Raw genomic sequence first — 15,898 nt, forward strand, 5'->3', positions numbered from 1 at the left:
GAGGCATGTAAGAGGGTGGTGCTGTTATGCACAGTAAGGAACACCCTGTCACTTTAAGAGACTGCACCCCCTTGTCTGGTGTGAGATGGATTGTTCTGCTTTTTCCCCTGCTTTAGGCTGTAAGATGAACTGCCCTAGCTTGAGGGGAGGAGTTGAGCCTGGACTGCGTGTGAGATAGGAAGTCTCCAGGGAGAAGAGAGAGAAGTTTCTAGAGGGAACTGTGTGAACTGTGTAAACTGTGTGCTGGCCTGTCTTCTGGCCTGTCTGCAAGGAAGAGCCGTAGGCTGCAAGGAAGATTTCACAGCTTGAGACGAACTGCGTTTGGTAGAGAGACTTTCCCGGATACAGCAAAGGGTGGCTGTTCTGCGCTGGTTTGTGAAGCCACGAAGATACTTGGAAGGGGACTTACGGTCTCCAGGAGCAAGGAGAAGACCACGCTTAGCAGAGCTGATAGGAATCCGTGCGCACCACCGTTGTGGACTTTTGGGGCCCCCTGGGACTGGACCTGTGTCCCCAACATCACCGTGAGTCTGTTCCTGCCTGGTGCACCAGCTAGGGTCTAGTGCAGACTTCAGTAGCTAGAGCACGGTAGCCGTGTGGCCTGAGTAGTAAAGGCCAGGGAGGCTATGTACAGAGTAGCATCGATATATGTTTCATTGTGTACAGTGGCTGGTGAGATAGATTTTGAGTTTGTAATTGTTGAAGTATCGTGCTGTTTTACAGACAAGTTGATTCATGTGCATTATCTTTTGCTATTGTAAATTCCTGTTTGCATCTTCCATGTCCCCTCCATTCCCTGTCTCCCAATAAATCTATCCTTTGTTGATTGCACCTCGTCTTGTGTACAGTAGTCTCCTGCACCGTGGTGGTCCCCGGGCCATCGCTTCATTTACAGTAAACAAATTTACAATGACAGACTAGTACAGAGGGGAGAGGATCCTGTCCTTGCGGACTTACATTCTACGGGATAATGGGGAAGAGACAGAAGGTCGAGGGTGTGGCAGCTCTGGTGGTGGTGAGGCGGCAGCTCGGGTGGTGGTGAGGTGGCAGAATGGTTATTGCAGGCTGTAGGCTTTCCTGAAGAGATGGGCTTTCAGGTTCCGTCTGAAGGATCCGAGGGTGGTGGATAATTGGACGTGTTGAGGCGTGGAATTTCAGAGGATGGGGATATTCGGGAGAAATCTTGGAGGCAGTTGTGTGAGGAGCGAATAAGTGTGGAGGAGAGTAGGAGGCCTTGGGAGGATCGAAGATTACGTGAGGGAAGATATTGGGAGATTAGTTCAGAGATATAGGGAGGGGACAGGTTGTGGATGGCTTTGAAAATCAGTGTTAGTAGTTTGAACTGGATTTGTTGGGGAATTGGGAGCCAGTGGAGGGATTTGCAGAGGGGAGAAGCAGGGGAGTAGCGAGGAGAGAGGTAAATTAGTCGGGCAGCAGAGTTGAAGACAGACTGGAGTGGTGCAAGAGAGTTAGCGGGGAGGCCACAGAGGAGGGTGTTGCAATAATCGAGTCTGGAGATGATGAGGGCATGCACAAGAGTTTTAGTAGATTGTGGAGTGAGGAAGGGACGGATTCTGGCAATATTTTTGAGTAGGAGGTGACAGGAGGTGGCAAGAGTTTGGATGTGCGGTTTGAAGGACAGGGCAGAGTCAGGGGTTACCCCGAGGCAGCAGATTTCAGGTGCAGGAGAGAGCGTGATGCCGTTTACTATAATAGACAGATCAGGTAGGGGGATACGCGAGATGGGGGAAAGATGATGAGTTCTGTTTTGTCTATATCTTGAATTGTTTCTTCAGACATTTTCAGACTTCCGCCATCATGCCTATTCAGTAGTATTTCTGTACGTTTCAGCTTATTTACCAATGACAGAATAAACGGTTTGGAAGGCAGATTTCGAAATGAGAACTTTTTTAGAAGCTCACTTTGGCCCCTCTTTAAGGACTCTGTTTTCCAATAAGGCCGCTTTCACACATCAGTTTTTTGCTATCAGTCACAATCCGTTGGCTCGATGGATCCATCGCAGATTGTGAAAAACTGATGCGATGTATCTGTTTATTCGCCAGATCCGACTAGCGGATCTGGCTATTTGGATCGGAGCATGCTCAGTTAAAAAAACAGAATCTGTCGCTGGATTCCGTCATTTGATGGATCCGGTGCCCATAGGCTTCCATTCGAGCAAATGACGGATGGCAACAGATCCATCGCTGTCCATTTTTTCGACGGACACAAAAAACATTACTATGTCCGGAGACAAACAGAAATGTGTGCAGCAAATCTAACTTGTAGTAGAGAATACTGGAGCGGCAACAAGTTGGTGAGGCCACTCTGAGTGAGAATATTTCTCATTGCTGTCGCTAAGGTTCATTGCACTCTCACTTCTCATGAAACAAGGTATTTACAGTGCAAATTTCAGTATGGTCGACTGTCTCTTTTAGAAACCACAGCAATTTTTCTGGGTAAAGTAGCAAGTAAATCACTATATATAGATATATTAAAATTACTTAATTATGTGAGCACAGTATCCCTGGCTCAGGGCATCTGATGCTAATAAATGGATGCAATGTCAACAGTACATTACATTGGGGCAGATTTGCAAATAGAAGTATTTAATATATGAAAATGTATCATTTTAGTAGAAAATAATTTATCACAACATTGTACATTAGTATCTGAGAAAATATAGACTTTAACGTTGCACTTGTAAATTAGTATTTTGCCATCTATTTGTATTGTATTTTCTTTTCTCTGCATATGTGAGTTTTGTCCCCTAGAGGGCAGCAGTACAATTGAAGTGACATAAATAAGATGCCCTCCTTTTTTTCCCCTCTTTTTTTTCTATACTATGTTGTGCATAAATATGTGATTCTTCAGAATTTGTTTTAGTCTTTTCCTGATGAAGAGACATATGTAGTCTCGAAAGCTTGCAATTTGTTACCATCTTTTCAGTTAGCCATTAAAAGGTATCAACCACTGAGGACTCTCAATTCTAAATAAAAAAGATCAATATTTTTTGTTTTTAACCCTCTTCATTATCTGAATTAGAAGGTATCTGCTACCAACATTTAGACCCAAAATAAAATATAGGACGCTTTTCACGTATTATTTTCTTGAACTGGAGAATACTGTAATCTAATATCATGGATCATGTGCAATGGAAATACAAAAGCCTAAACATTTATAATATTTATAACAACCACTATGTGGTAAGCATTAATGTAATGCACTGAAAATCTATAGCGAAATAAATTAAAATAATGATTTAAAGGGGGTAGTCCTATCTGGAATAATTATGACATTAACAAAATGTGGCATGATAGATTTTGTTTCCACCATTGAGACCTGACTCTGCCTTGAGAACAGATACCTTGTTGCACGCTGTTTAGGATGGCGGCTGTGCATACCCATTTCTCTCCATGTTTTCTATAGCACCTATGTGCATCCTGCATCTATTGGACTTTATGACATATCCTGTAAATGAAACTTTAAGGGGACCCGTCATGTAAAATAAAGCTGTTAATCTGCATATATGGGGTTAATCTGCAAGTTGATAGTGTTCTGTACCCTGCGGCTCCTGCCGTGTTGTTTTAGTTTTTTTTTAGCTTTTATTCATTTTACAATTTTTTTCTCCAATTTCTATTGATACTGTACATGGAGTGCAGTCTAGAAACAGTAACTTTAACCAATACATATGTTAACAATTTGAAGACCAACAGGCATTGATATATGTGAGACGGACAAGTGCGTGATGACAGGAATTGCATGGTGATTGATGCGTGAGAAGCTGACATCGCCATTACAAAGTATAATGCATTTGCCTTCACAGGATGAGTCTGTTTTACTTTTCCTTAGTAGCTTTTTCCTTCTGAATTTCTGGGAGTTGTTTTCAGTGGTAACATTATGAGACTTCAGGGTCACTTGTCACTTGTAGAAGCAGAAACATTCGGACATCCCATCATACATTCACAGACATTGCTGAGGAGACGAGGCGTTTGTTATTCTGTCTGACAACCAGTAAGTGAATGACCTATTACCCTCCGAACATCTTCAGACTGGACAGAGCACCCTATGGGGTGGAATGTGCATCAATATATACATGTAATATCACCATAGAAATCACTTAGTTATTATATAGTTACCATATCAAAGCAGTAAAGAGATTATATATGTCTGGAGAATGACAGCCAAATATATTAAATATGTGGTAAAATATGGTACAACTACCACATAATCCCCCCTGAGACCTGCTGTACAGCTGCACAGTAATTTTTGCCAATTCTTATTCTTTAATCCCCTTTTCACATTAGAAAAGCCCTCCTTAATACTTGTATCATGCAAATCTGTGCCCTTCCTGTTATTTCACATTCTGTACACTTACAAGCAAGGTCACCGAAAAGGGAAGTCAACGCATCTTGTTTATTTCACTGCCCTGAACATAAGGGATAAGCATTATTCTAAATGTAATGCTATAAAACGTTAACATCAAAGAGTTTGCCGGTCATACATTATATTCTTCCATTTTTTTAATTACTATTTTTTAATTAAACTTTCATCATTTTATAAAAAAACACAGACAAAGACCATCTCCCACCACCACTTGTACAAACAAAATGCCTACATACTGAACATAATTGTTATTGTGCACCTATATGGTAGGAACAGTCCAGCAATTAGCAGAAAAGAAGGTTGTGTGATATATACAGCAGTAAAACAATTGATAAATCTGTAGCTAATGAACAACACTCCCTGTTTTCTTCTCCAGAATACATAAAAATGTTTAATAAACCCCAAATGGGAGACTAAGGACTGGTATGCACTACCTTACATCTTCCTCCCCCTGAGTTGAAACCTAAATAGTTGGTCTGATACCTATAAAGCCCTTATAAATACATATCTTTAAGCCCTAACCACTTTTGTAATTAGCTTTATTATCATGTACCCGACACTTCTTCTTATCCTTCTATTTCCTATATGTGTTTTTTATGTTACTTCCTGTGTCTTTTTGCTTGAGAGGGCATCACAGGAAGCTGGAGCTGCACTCACTTCTCTGCTTTGTCTATCACCCCTCTTGAAACAGGACGTCATCAGGGGTTGGCACTGCGGTCATATACCACAGTTTCTGTCACCACCGTCCACCAATGACATCCTGGTTTACTAGAGCTAATCGAGGATGGCCACATCTTGTTACCAGTGTAACAAATCAGCTGATAACATTTCTTCTCTCCTATATAATCCACAATCAACTGTTAGTATTATTGAATGTGGAAGCATTTACAAACCACAGTAACTCAACCACAAATTGGCAGACCATGTAAATTTACAGAGCTGGATGACGGATTACTGATGCATTTACTGCATAAAACTGCAGAGTTCAAAACCATTTCTGGCATTAGCATCAGCATAAAACTCTGCTAGATAAAACAAATATCCAGCTCACCGTTCAGTATATCTTTGGTTTGTTCGGAGCCTGGAAAGCGTGACGGTGTCAAAGCGTGAAAGTAATCCATAGAAGAAGAAAAGGATCCAGCTCACGAATAGTGAACAATCTTTATTCACAAAAGTGCATAGTGGAGGATTAAAACAGGATTTTCATGGGGATGGTTACATGAAAAGACACAGCATCAACTTGTTTCGAGTGACCTAGCCCCCTTGTTCGTGATCATGTTCATGAATAAGGGTGATAAGTCACTCAAAACGCATTGACGCCGTCTCCTTTCATGTAACCATCACCATGATAATCTTGTTTAATGCTTTTTTGTGAATTATATTGTTCACTGTTCGTGAGCTGGATCCTCTTATTCTGTGTATAAAAACGCTGCGCCTGGAGCTTCATGATATGGGTTTCTATGACCAAGTAGCTGTATGCAATTGTGACATCACCAAACATAATGCAGGTGGAGTAGCGTACAGCACGACACCATTGGACTCAGTGGCAATGTGTTCTGGGGAGTGATGAATAATGGTTCTCCATACGGCCGTCCAATGTATGAGTCTAGGATTGTCAAAATGCCAGGAGAATTTTACCTGACTGAGTGCATTGTGGATTAAAAAAAATTCTAGGCACTGACTGAGTGTATAGGATTAAAATTGCTTCCATTTTTCTTGTTGTCACGAACACCAACCACTCGCTGCACCCGTGACTTGGATATGACTGTCTCGGGGGACGGCACTTCTCATGCACACTTGTCCATTAAATTATTGCAATATCCTGACAATGAGCTAAATGCATCCCATAACCAGTTCCCACACCACTCTTTTTACTGCCATCCCTTGCCGTTTTGTTAGGCCAGCGAACCACCTACCCTGGGTGACACACTAGCACACGTGCTTACTCAGCTTTCCCAAACACCTGAAAAGGGCACTTATTGCACTCTGGCATACACAGGGTAACACAGCCAGGTTATACTTTCCCTATTTGAGGATGATGGTACTGTCAGAGCAGCGAGGAACAAACTTATAACATCATAGATTTAATATTAAAAAGTATGGTGCTTTCAAAATGACGAAAAGATGAAATATTAAAATACATAAAGGGCAGAAACAGTACAAAAGCAGAAAGGGACAAATAAAAAATCTGTGGGATCTGACAATGAGTTTTTTTGGATGAGATATTTTAAAGGGTTTTACCATTACCCCTCACTCTTCCACCTCAATAGGTAAGCGGAGGACGGCTAATTGTATTGTGAGCTGGATACTCTTCTTCTATGTATAAAAACGCTGCGCCTGGAGCTTCATGATATGGGTTTCTGTGACCAAATAGCTGTATGCAATTCTGACATCACCAAACAACGCAGGTGGAGTAGTGTACAGCACGACACCATTGGACTCTGGTCTAGTGGCAATGTGTTCTGGGGAATAATGAGTAATGGTTCTCTATCCAGCTGTCCAATGTATGAGTCTGGGATTCTCCGAAATGCCAGGAGAACTTTACCTGACTGAGGGCATTGTGATGGCTGTGAAGTTTTGTGGAGGAGGGACAATGCTCTGTGGTTTTCTTTTAGGAGTTGGCCTATGAACCTTTGTTTCAGTAAAGGGAAATTCTTTAGCATGCTAATACAGGAAAGATATATATCTTTGTACCGTGTTAGCCAGTAGGTAGAAACATATTTAGAATTGAGAGTCCTCAGGGGTTGATACCATCTTTTCAGTTAGCCATGAAAAAGTAACACATTGCAAGCTTTCGAGACTACTCAGGCCTCTTCATCAGGCATAGACTAATACAACATCTGAAGAATCACATATTTATACACAACACGGCACAGAACTGCCATTATGGGAGAGTGATAAACAGTTGTGTCCATAAATATTGGTAAGTTCCTAGATTAGGAGTGAATGTTTTGTTGTCCTCTGATTGGTGTCTGGGTCTGTGTTATGATGCCCCACAAGGTCTGAGGTGCAAATGCCTTAATTGATGTAAAAAGACATAAATCCATGTGACACATTCATTCCTGAAGTGTGTCAAAGGTTGTCATAAGTTTATACTCCCAGATTCTCCTGTCTCTCTGAGATTTGAAGTTACCTTTCAATACAAGTAATTTCAGGACCATGGTGCTATGATCAGGCATACAAAAATGTTTGGCCACAGGTAGATCCATTCTTTTTTCTCTTATTGTGTGGCGGTGAGCGTTCATCCTTGTTCTCAGTTTCTGCCCTGTCTCCCCCACATACAGACCCCCAGTTGGACATTTAGTACAAATAATTAGGTACACCACATTAGAAGTGACGCAGCTGAATGTACCTGGTATCTTGTAGTCCTGATGTGAATTGGGGATCTTTATCTTGACCGTGGTCATTATAAATGGACAGGTTTTACATTTTTTCTGGTTGCAAGGAAAGGTACCTGTAGCTGTTGGAGAGGACAGGGAGCTCTTGACAATGATGCTTCTTAGATTTGGGGGCTGCCTAAAACACAGTAGTGGGGGATCTGGAAAAATGGATTGTAAGCGGGCATCTTTTTGCAGTAAAGGTTGTAATTTCCATGCAGCTCCCCTTAGCACCTCCAGATTTGGATTGTAGGTAACTACTAGAGGTACCCGGTTATTTTCTTCTGTAGCTTTGTAATGCAGCAGGTGATTCCTTGATATTCTGGTGGCTCTTGTAATCTGGTTTTCAATTGTTCTTGGATGGTAGCCATGATTCAAAAAGGCCTTTCTGAGGCGACCAAGGTGTTCATCTCTATCCATGGGGTTGGAACATATACGATTGTATCTGATGGCTTGGCTGTAGACAATGGAGTTTTTTATGTGTTTTGGATGGAAACTGTTCCATTTAAGGTATGTTGGATGGTCGATTGGCTTCTGATACAGGGATGTCTCTATTTCATTGTTTTGCAGCTTAATGATGGTGTCCAAAAAGTTAATTTCAGTACAGGAGTAGTTGAGTGTCAAGTTGATGGTGGAATGAAATTGATTAAACTGTTCGTGGAACATCTTTAGCTGTGGCTCAGACTCCGGCCAGATGATTAAAATGTCATTAATGTAGCGGTAGTAGGCCAGAGGCCTGATGGGACACGAGGACAAAAGACGCTTTCAAGCTTGGCCATGAAAAGATTTGCATACTGTGGGGCCGTTATACTTCCCATTGCAGTGCCAGTCTCCTGTAGATAGATCTTGTCAAATTCAAAGTAATTGCAGGTGAGGATGAATTTTATAAGTTTCACCACAGAATCAGCATAATTCTCTGTGTTTTCCAGGAAGAATTTGCAGGCATTTAATCCATCCTGGTGTGGGATATTGGAGTACAAAGATTCCACATCCATGATGGCCAGGATAGTTCCTTCTGGTAGAGGACCTATTGCTGCTAGTTTATTCAGTAGGTCAGTTGTGTCCTGAATGTAGCTGGGTGTATTCTTTACCGTTGGTTTAAGAATACCCTCTACCAATGGTAAAGAATACACCCAGCTACATTCAGGACACAACTGACCTATTGAATAAACTAGCAGCAATAGGTCCTCTACCAGAAGGAACCATCCTGGCCACCATGGATGTGGAACAGTATTCAGAAAACCGCATAATGAAATAGTGGGAAAGGGGACTCCCAATTTGGGAGAACACAGCATGAGCAGTAAACATATGTGATGAGACTAGACTATAGCTTTAAAGGGAATCTGTCACCCCCTGGATGATTTTAAGCTATTACTATGGGCATACAGGTAATAGAATGCTTTAACTATTTTTACCTGTATGCCTCATAGCTGGGGTGTAGATCTTGAGAAATTCATTTATAATGTTATATGTTAATGATCTCTTCCAGTCGGATAAGGTTATGTGAACCTTATCTGCCTTTCAAAGGACAGAGTCTTCATCGATCTTCTGCTCAGGCGCCGACTCTGCTCTGCTACTTTGCAGTGACTCACCAGCGCCTGCGCAGAAGATCGATGAAGACTCTGCCCATAGAAGGATAGATAAGGTTCACATAACCACGCCAAAGGACAGCGCATGCGCGGGATTACATCGCCGCCACTGCACATCACAGGTCAGTGTGACGATGATGGGAGGAGGTGCCATTATAGTGAAGTCAGGAGGCAGGTCTTTCTTCCAGGCACCACACGTCTCAACATCTACACGGCACTTATGAGGCATACAGGTAAGACTGGTTTAACCATTCCATTACCTGTATGCCCATAGTAATAGGTCAGAATCGTCCAGAGGAGGGGTGACAGATTCTCTTTAAATAGTGAAGCTGTAGTTTGAAAAAATCGTATCAGGAAAGTTTGCAAGGTTTCCAGGCTTTCTTTTTCTTCATTAAACTGAATGATGTTTTCGCAGCACCACACACATAACAACTGTGTGCAATGAATAAAACACAGCAAGATCCCGAAAATAAAACAGATGTCTGCAGTGTTTTCGATAGAGGAGCACTTCCCGGCACACAGCTATGTCATTGCAGTGCTGACAAGGGACAGCTGCAAGTTCCAAGCTCAGCACTACTGATGTGCGTAAAGTGCTGACTGGGCAGTAACAGTGCAGATCCCAGGTGAGGCCTCCACCATGCCACATTAGCCATCAGCAAAGCAGCTGTGTGAGATGAGTGTCTTGTACGGCCGCTCATGCATACACATGGGCGCCTAATGACAACCAGTCATACAAAAGCTGGTTGCAGACAAACATTTTTAGATCTGAAGGACAAACCCAACTCCAACATGTGTGATACATAATAAATGACATTTATTATAAATGGTTTATGATAGAGCAAAAAAGTCAGGAACAAATAAATGTCTTATTTGTAAACTTTTAGCACCATGTAAGGCCACATCTCGGCTAATTAATAGTTGTCATCATAGACTGGTGAGCTTACATATGATCACTTCTTAGTTTGCCCATCTTATGCTGTTTCAGACCTTTCCCACCTGACTGTCACATAGACATCGGCTTTATACTGTATATTGCCTTTTTATCGTTATTTGTATCCCTGCAATGGGAATAGCCCTGAGTAGCACTCACCCATTATTCCCTGTTATATTCTGATATGTTCTTTTTTTTTTTCCTTACCATGTTTACATGTTATAAGGAAAGATGGTATTACCCATTGGCACACCTATTTTCAGTACTCCGAAAAATAGTTGGTAACTGATTATCTAGTTACAGCGAGAAAGTGGTAGAAGTTGGGGAAAATAATACTCCGAATTTAGTTATGCTTCCGAGTTCTGTGATCACGAGTTGAACTCATTTTGCCGTTCTTTTCTGCTAAGAACCAGAAGAATCAGTGAGCTTGTTATTATAGGGTACAATGCATCTTTGTGATAAACTGTGAAACTGATTACAGATGGAGACAACGGCCTTTTCAGAAAACAGTGATGTCATTTATGTTGAGGTCCTATCTAATGATTTGGAACAATGTACATTTTCTGTTTGTAAAAGCTACTGGGGATTTTAGGGAGATTAATAATCCGCATTAAAAGTTAACCGTCCTGGTTTTCTGTGCAGTGAGATGACTAAAACTTGTATAAATGTTTACAGTTTATGGAAAAACATTACAATTTGAGAGTCCTCAGTGGTTGATACCTTTTATTGGCTAACTGAGAAGATGATAACAAATAGCAGCTTTCGAAACAACTCGGGTCTCTTCATCAGGCATAGGGCGCTCAGATTTTAATATTTTTCTATCTACTGGCTAACGCAGTACAAAGATATATTTTTCCTGCATCCTACATTTTATAGGGGAGTATTGCCCCCAAGGTCTGTCCACAGTGCATAGACTACAAGGGTAGGAAATGTTAAAATTGTTATGGAGCCACAGAAGAAATGTCTGCAGTCACTTTATATGCCTGCAGACTGCTGGGTCCTGACAGTGTGCAATACTCACACTGTCACGGTTCCCCTGTCTCACTCACATGGGAGGTCACGTGAATGCATGCATGTGCTTTGCATACTCGTGGTCACATACTGACTAGTATCACCCAGCATTTCTCAATAAAAGAGAATTAAGAGAAGCACAAGAGTCTAGTTGGCATGTGACCACAAGTATGGAAATGGCATGAACACCCACCCACGCAGGGACTACAGGGGAATCATGACAGTGCACACTATTACAATCGGGAAGTCTGTAGTCACTTAGGGTGACTACAGACATTTCATCTGAAGCCGGACAAAATGCTTTAATGTATTTATATTTTTTCTTGATGAATCTGGTGCATGCAGCTCTGGAGGAGAAACTAAAAACCTCCACTATTGTCTCCCTGCTGCAGCATTTTATTTAACACGATGACAAGATATTAATCCATCTGACACCATGTCACTTCATTATTATCAAGCTTTATGTAGGGTGGAAGTTGTCAGCGTGGTGTCAGATTATTACCCGTGCTCTGGTCATTGGTATAACACAAGTAATATGGTTCATACACTTTTCACCCTGAGTGAGATGACTGAAGTGAATAAATGAATTCATCATAACTCATTTTGTGCTGGGACGATGAGAAGTCCCTTCTCCGACAAAGCTGTTTTGGAGGAGAGTGAAGAACTAATAGACATTCACAGGACGTCCTAAGCAGAATGACGGCTTCTCAGCTGCACATCCTGTGTTTCCCCTAATAGAGGACAACAACGCTCTGAGAATATTAATGGTTTTGTGCCAAATAACAGGGGATGATGTGATCTTATAGCTGTAAGCACAAGGGATAAAGAAACACTGATCATAATCCATTTATTAACATCTTGTTCTTTCTCTTATGAGAACATTTCACCAGGACAGACGACATTAGGGGAAATGTATGATGATCTATTAATGTAAAACTGGTGCGTGAAATTGCATCTACTTAGTAACCACCTAGAGTGCCGGTTATGGCAGCGGAAAGAATAAATGCCCACATCTTAGAAAAAGCACCTGGACCTTCATTGCCAGGGTGGCAGGTAGGTGCGTGTGTGGCTCTGTAGCCTGTCAGAGAGGGCTCACAGAAGTAAGGCCCTGTGTGGCAACCGTGTTTTGGAAGGCTGTTTAATAAGTGTGTGAGCAGGATGCAAGATGCAGTAACGGACAGGAGGCAGAGCAGGGGTTAATGAGTGATTTAGTATAACAGAGAGGGTAATGGAAACACAGGAGAGTAACAGATTATGCAAAATGGGGTACAACAGTAATAGGGAATTTTAAAGAGGAGTGCAGTAACAATAGACTTATCAGTCCAACTACGTTCAGAATGTGGAGTCCCAGGTTCAAACGGTGGCGCCAAGGCAGTGGGGTGTGAGGGGTCCGGCGTGGTCCTGAGGCAGATGAGGATCCGGTGAGTCCTCAGAGTCCTGGGTACAGAGGCTGCTGTGCAGGAACATGGGTAGTCTGTGGCTCTGCTGGAGCTTACTGTAACTCGGCAGCTGTATACGGGTGAATCAGGATACAGTTCACAGCGGGTCACCCGGGTTCTCTGTCTCAGCACGCGTGCGTCTAGTCTCTGACCAGGGATTTTGTCACTCCCAGTCATAGGTGCCAGCGGGCACTTAACAAGATTCTGTCGACAGTCTCTGTGTGAGGATAATGGGCCCCTGTGGTGTGGGCCTGTTCAGTCTGGACGATCAGGGGACGGAGCACCAAAACTGTCTGTCTGCGCGCTGTGCGTTCCCGCCAAGTCGCACTGGTTTCCCGCACGCTATGGCTTTTTTAGCTTAGCCGCGCCCCCCGCCACTGAGTGCAAAGGTCGGTCCGGGGTTTTAAGCTTTCCCCTGTACAACATGGGTGACAGGCTTGACAGTTCCGGATCCGTCACGGAAGAGGTACACCCAGTCCGGTCTTTTTTGTCCTGCTCCTTACATTTGCACCCACATTGCACAGGGGTGGGAATACAAGATTGTCTTTTCTGGTTTCTGTTTGTTTCTGCTCTGTTTTGTGGAAACCTCTCTACATTCTTTCGAATACCAGTCATCTCCGGTATATACAGGAGAGTAAAGTGAAGGGAAAAAACATTTTAATACACTATACAATCACAAAGGTTATTATCTGCAAAGCATAGGCAGGAAATTGTAAGATGAGATCAGTGCGGTTGCATAGCTGAAGCACGGTACAGTAGCATGTAAAGTAGGCAGAGAAGTAGACAAAAAATCACTTTATGCTAGGGTCACACCAGTGTATTTTTGCTCATCTGAGAGAATTGGGCCGATTATGCTAATAATACTCTGATCAGTTTGATCAGAGTGCGATCATAGTGTGACCCAATTTTCTAGGATGAGGAGAAGTTTGAAAAAAAAAATTCTCCATCTTCACCATTCTGTCAGTCTGTGAAAATTGGACTGCACCCAGATGACATCCGAGTGCATTATGATTTTCCCAAAGACTCATTGACTTGCACGGGCAAGTGAAATCCGAATATCAGATACAAATCATGCTGTGATTTTTTTTTTCTTTGGATAGACTCTGTGATAAATTGGACATGACCACAGCCCCATAGAATAACATTGGTCCTCGTGTGATTCCATGTTTAGTTATATGGCAGTTGGACTAGAAATAAATTTGTCTGCAAGAGCCGTAAAAAGAAACTATCATCAGAAAATTACCAATTGTTTAGGTCAGACTTTTGTGTTAAATTTATTAAAAATAAATTGGCAATGTTTTAATATCACAATCTTTAGTAGAAAAAAAATAAATAAAAATTAGTAATCTTGCAGTTTTCGCAATGGCCATTAGGACTTTCTTTAGACTGACATTTACTGTCCTTTCACAAAGAGTTTTCAGGAGGCTCTTTATCATCAGAGGCAGGATTGCAGTGACAGGTAACACATCTGTACATAACTGATAACACAGGATTCACCAATCATAGTCAGTGATGTCACGTATGACTTTGTCCCCTCTCCCTTCACAATGACCTTTGAACAGTCTCAAATTAAAAGGTAAGGTCATGATCTGAGTATTATGGCTATGTACACATATTGTTTCCTGAAACAACAGGAAGTTAGTGTCTAAAAAGGCTTTATTGGCCAGTGTGAAAATTATAAGGTGTGAGACAGTGAGCGGCATTGCTGTAAATGGCCGGTATGTGTCGCAGAGGGTGAGGTCCTCTGCGCTGTAAGCCAGTAATGTACTGGGACCTGTAGTTCTATGAGCTTTGTTTTTTAAAGGGAGGCTTACAGGGTTAGTCGGAGAGCTGGGCGAGACTGGCTAACCACACACACCTCCCACCTATGGGGGTGGTTTTAGCTATGTAATGTGACCATGGTTTGGGTCACATGGTTGGTGTGTAAGGTCCTGGATGGCCTGTGTGTTGAAAGGTCCTGGAAGTAGGACCAGATTCCTGAATAGCACATGGAGAGGCCGTGGAGCTGGATGGTTGCTGTGTTGGAAGGTCCCACGAGAGGACTAGATTCCTGAAGAGCACAGGGTGAGACCATGTGTGTACAGAGTCTGTGACAGCACTGCATTGGGGAGGCTACCGACCTTCTGAGGGGCTGGACTGTCGGGAGTGCCCTTGTCCCAAGGCATCTGATGAGACGGTGATCCCAGTAAGGCAGTTTCCCCAGGAGAGAGGACTGACAAGGAGTCAGCATGTGGAGCAGGAGCTCCTGTAAGGTAACTCCAGATAAGGGGGTTATGGGCATACAAGTATCTGCTATTGGAACAGACTGTTAGTACCTATGATGTTCCATGGATGTTAAGGAACTATGCGGTCACCCATGGTAATTGGACGGAGTAAGGTCCAGCATGTTTAGAGACTGCAACTTAATGTCGTCTGTTGGTGTTCCGTGGAAATTAATGATCTGTTCGGTGTGCGTTCGCCCACGGTAACTGGACAAAGAAGTCCGGCATGTTTAGTGACTGCAAGTTAAGCCATGTAATAGGAAGTGCTATGGACTATGTGTGTGATGTACAACGTGGCGGTTTATGCTGAGTAAAATAAACCCGAATAGACTGCTTTGTGGAGAAAACGTGCCCGTGTGCCTTCATCCTGTTGCCAACAGAGTGTCCTCCAACACATGCAGTAAGCGTCTTCTTACAAAGGTTTTTCTTTTTTCTTTCATTTTAATACAAATTATAATATCTAAAAAAAAATTGTTTTATTTAAATACATTTAACACATTTAATTTATTTTCTGATGATGGCTTCCCTTTAAAGATAGGAGAGTCCAATGAGTGGCTATAATTGCGGCTTAAAGGAAATCTGTCACCCCTTTTTTTTCGATTTGAGATAAAAATATGGTTCAATTGTGCATGAGCTCTGCATTACAGCAGTACCTTTCATATCCCCTGATTCCCCACCTTTGCAGAGAAAATAACTTTGTAATCTCTCCATTATCCTATGTAAATAACCCTGGTCTGGTCCGATGGGTGGGGCCTATTCGCCGTTTCTCCCCACCGCCTTGCTCTACGCATTCATTTTTCTTCTTTCCTGCGTTGGCTTTGTTTTTCCGCGAATGCGCATTAAAGTGGCCTCTCGCGCGTGTGCAGTATGTTTTGCCCAACAGTTGGCAAAGCATACAACTCATTAT

At 42.3% G+C, this 15,898-nt stretch overlaps 1 protein-coding gene and 1 long non-coding RNA gene across 5 annotated transcripts in view; one reads left to right on the forward strand and one right to left on the reverse strand.

Moving 5' to 3' along the window:
- The window catches only part of TJP1 (tight junction protein 1), a 623,857-nt gene that overhangs the window by 198,204 nt on the left and 409,755 nt on the right, over positions 1 to 15,898 (forward strand). The gene's annotated exons all lie outside the window — the stretch shown is intronic.
- LOC143773560 (uncharacterized) lies at positions 3,768 to 5,617 on the reverse strand. The gene is made up of 3 exons (XR_013215233.1): positions 5,435 to 5,617; positions 4,376 to 4,426; positions 3,768 to 4,063 (listed from the first exon to the last, which is right to left on the reverse strand). It is a non-coding gene; the product is annotated as an uncharacterized LOC143773560 (long non-coding RNA).

Source organism: Ranitomeya variabilis, chromosome 5, assembly GCF_051348905.1.
Source record: "Ranitomeya variabilis isolate aRanVar5 chromosome 5, aRanVar5.hap1, whole genome shotgun sequence".
Classification (NCBI taxonomy): domain Eukaryota; kingdom Metazoa; phylum Chordata; class Amphibia; order Anura; family Dendrobatidae; genus Ranitomeya; species Ranitomeya variabilis.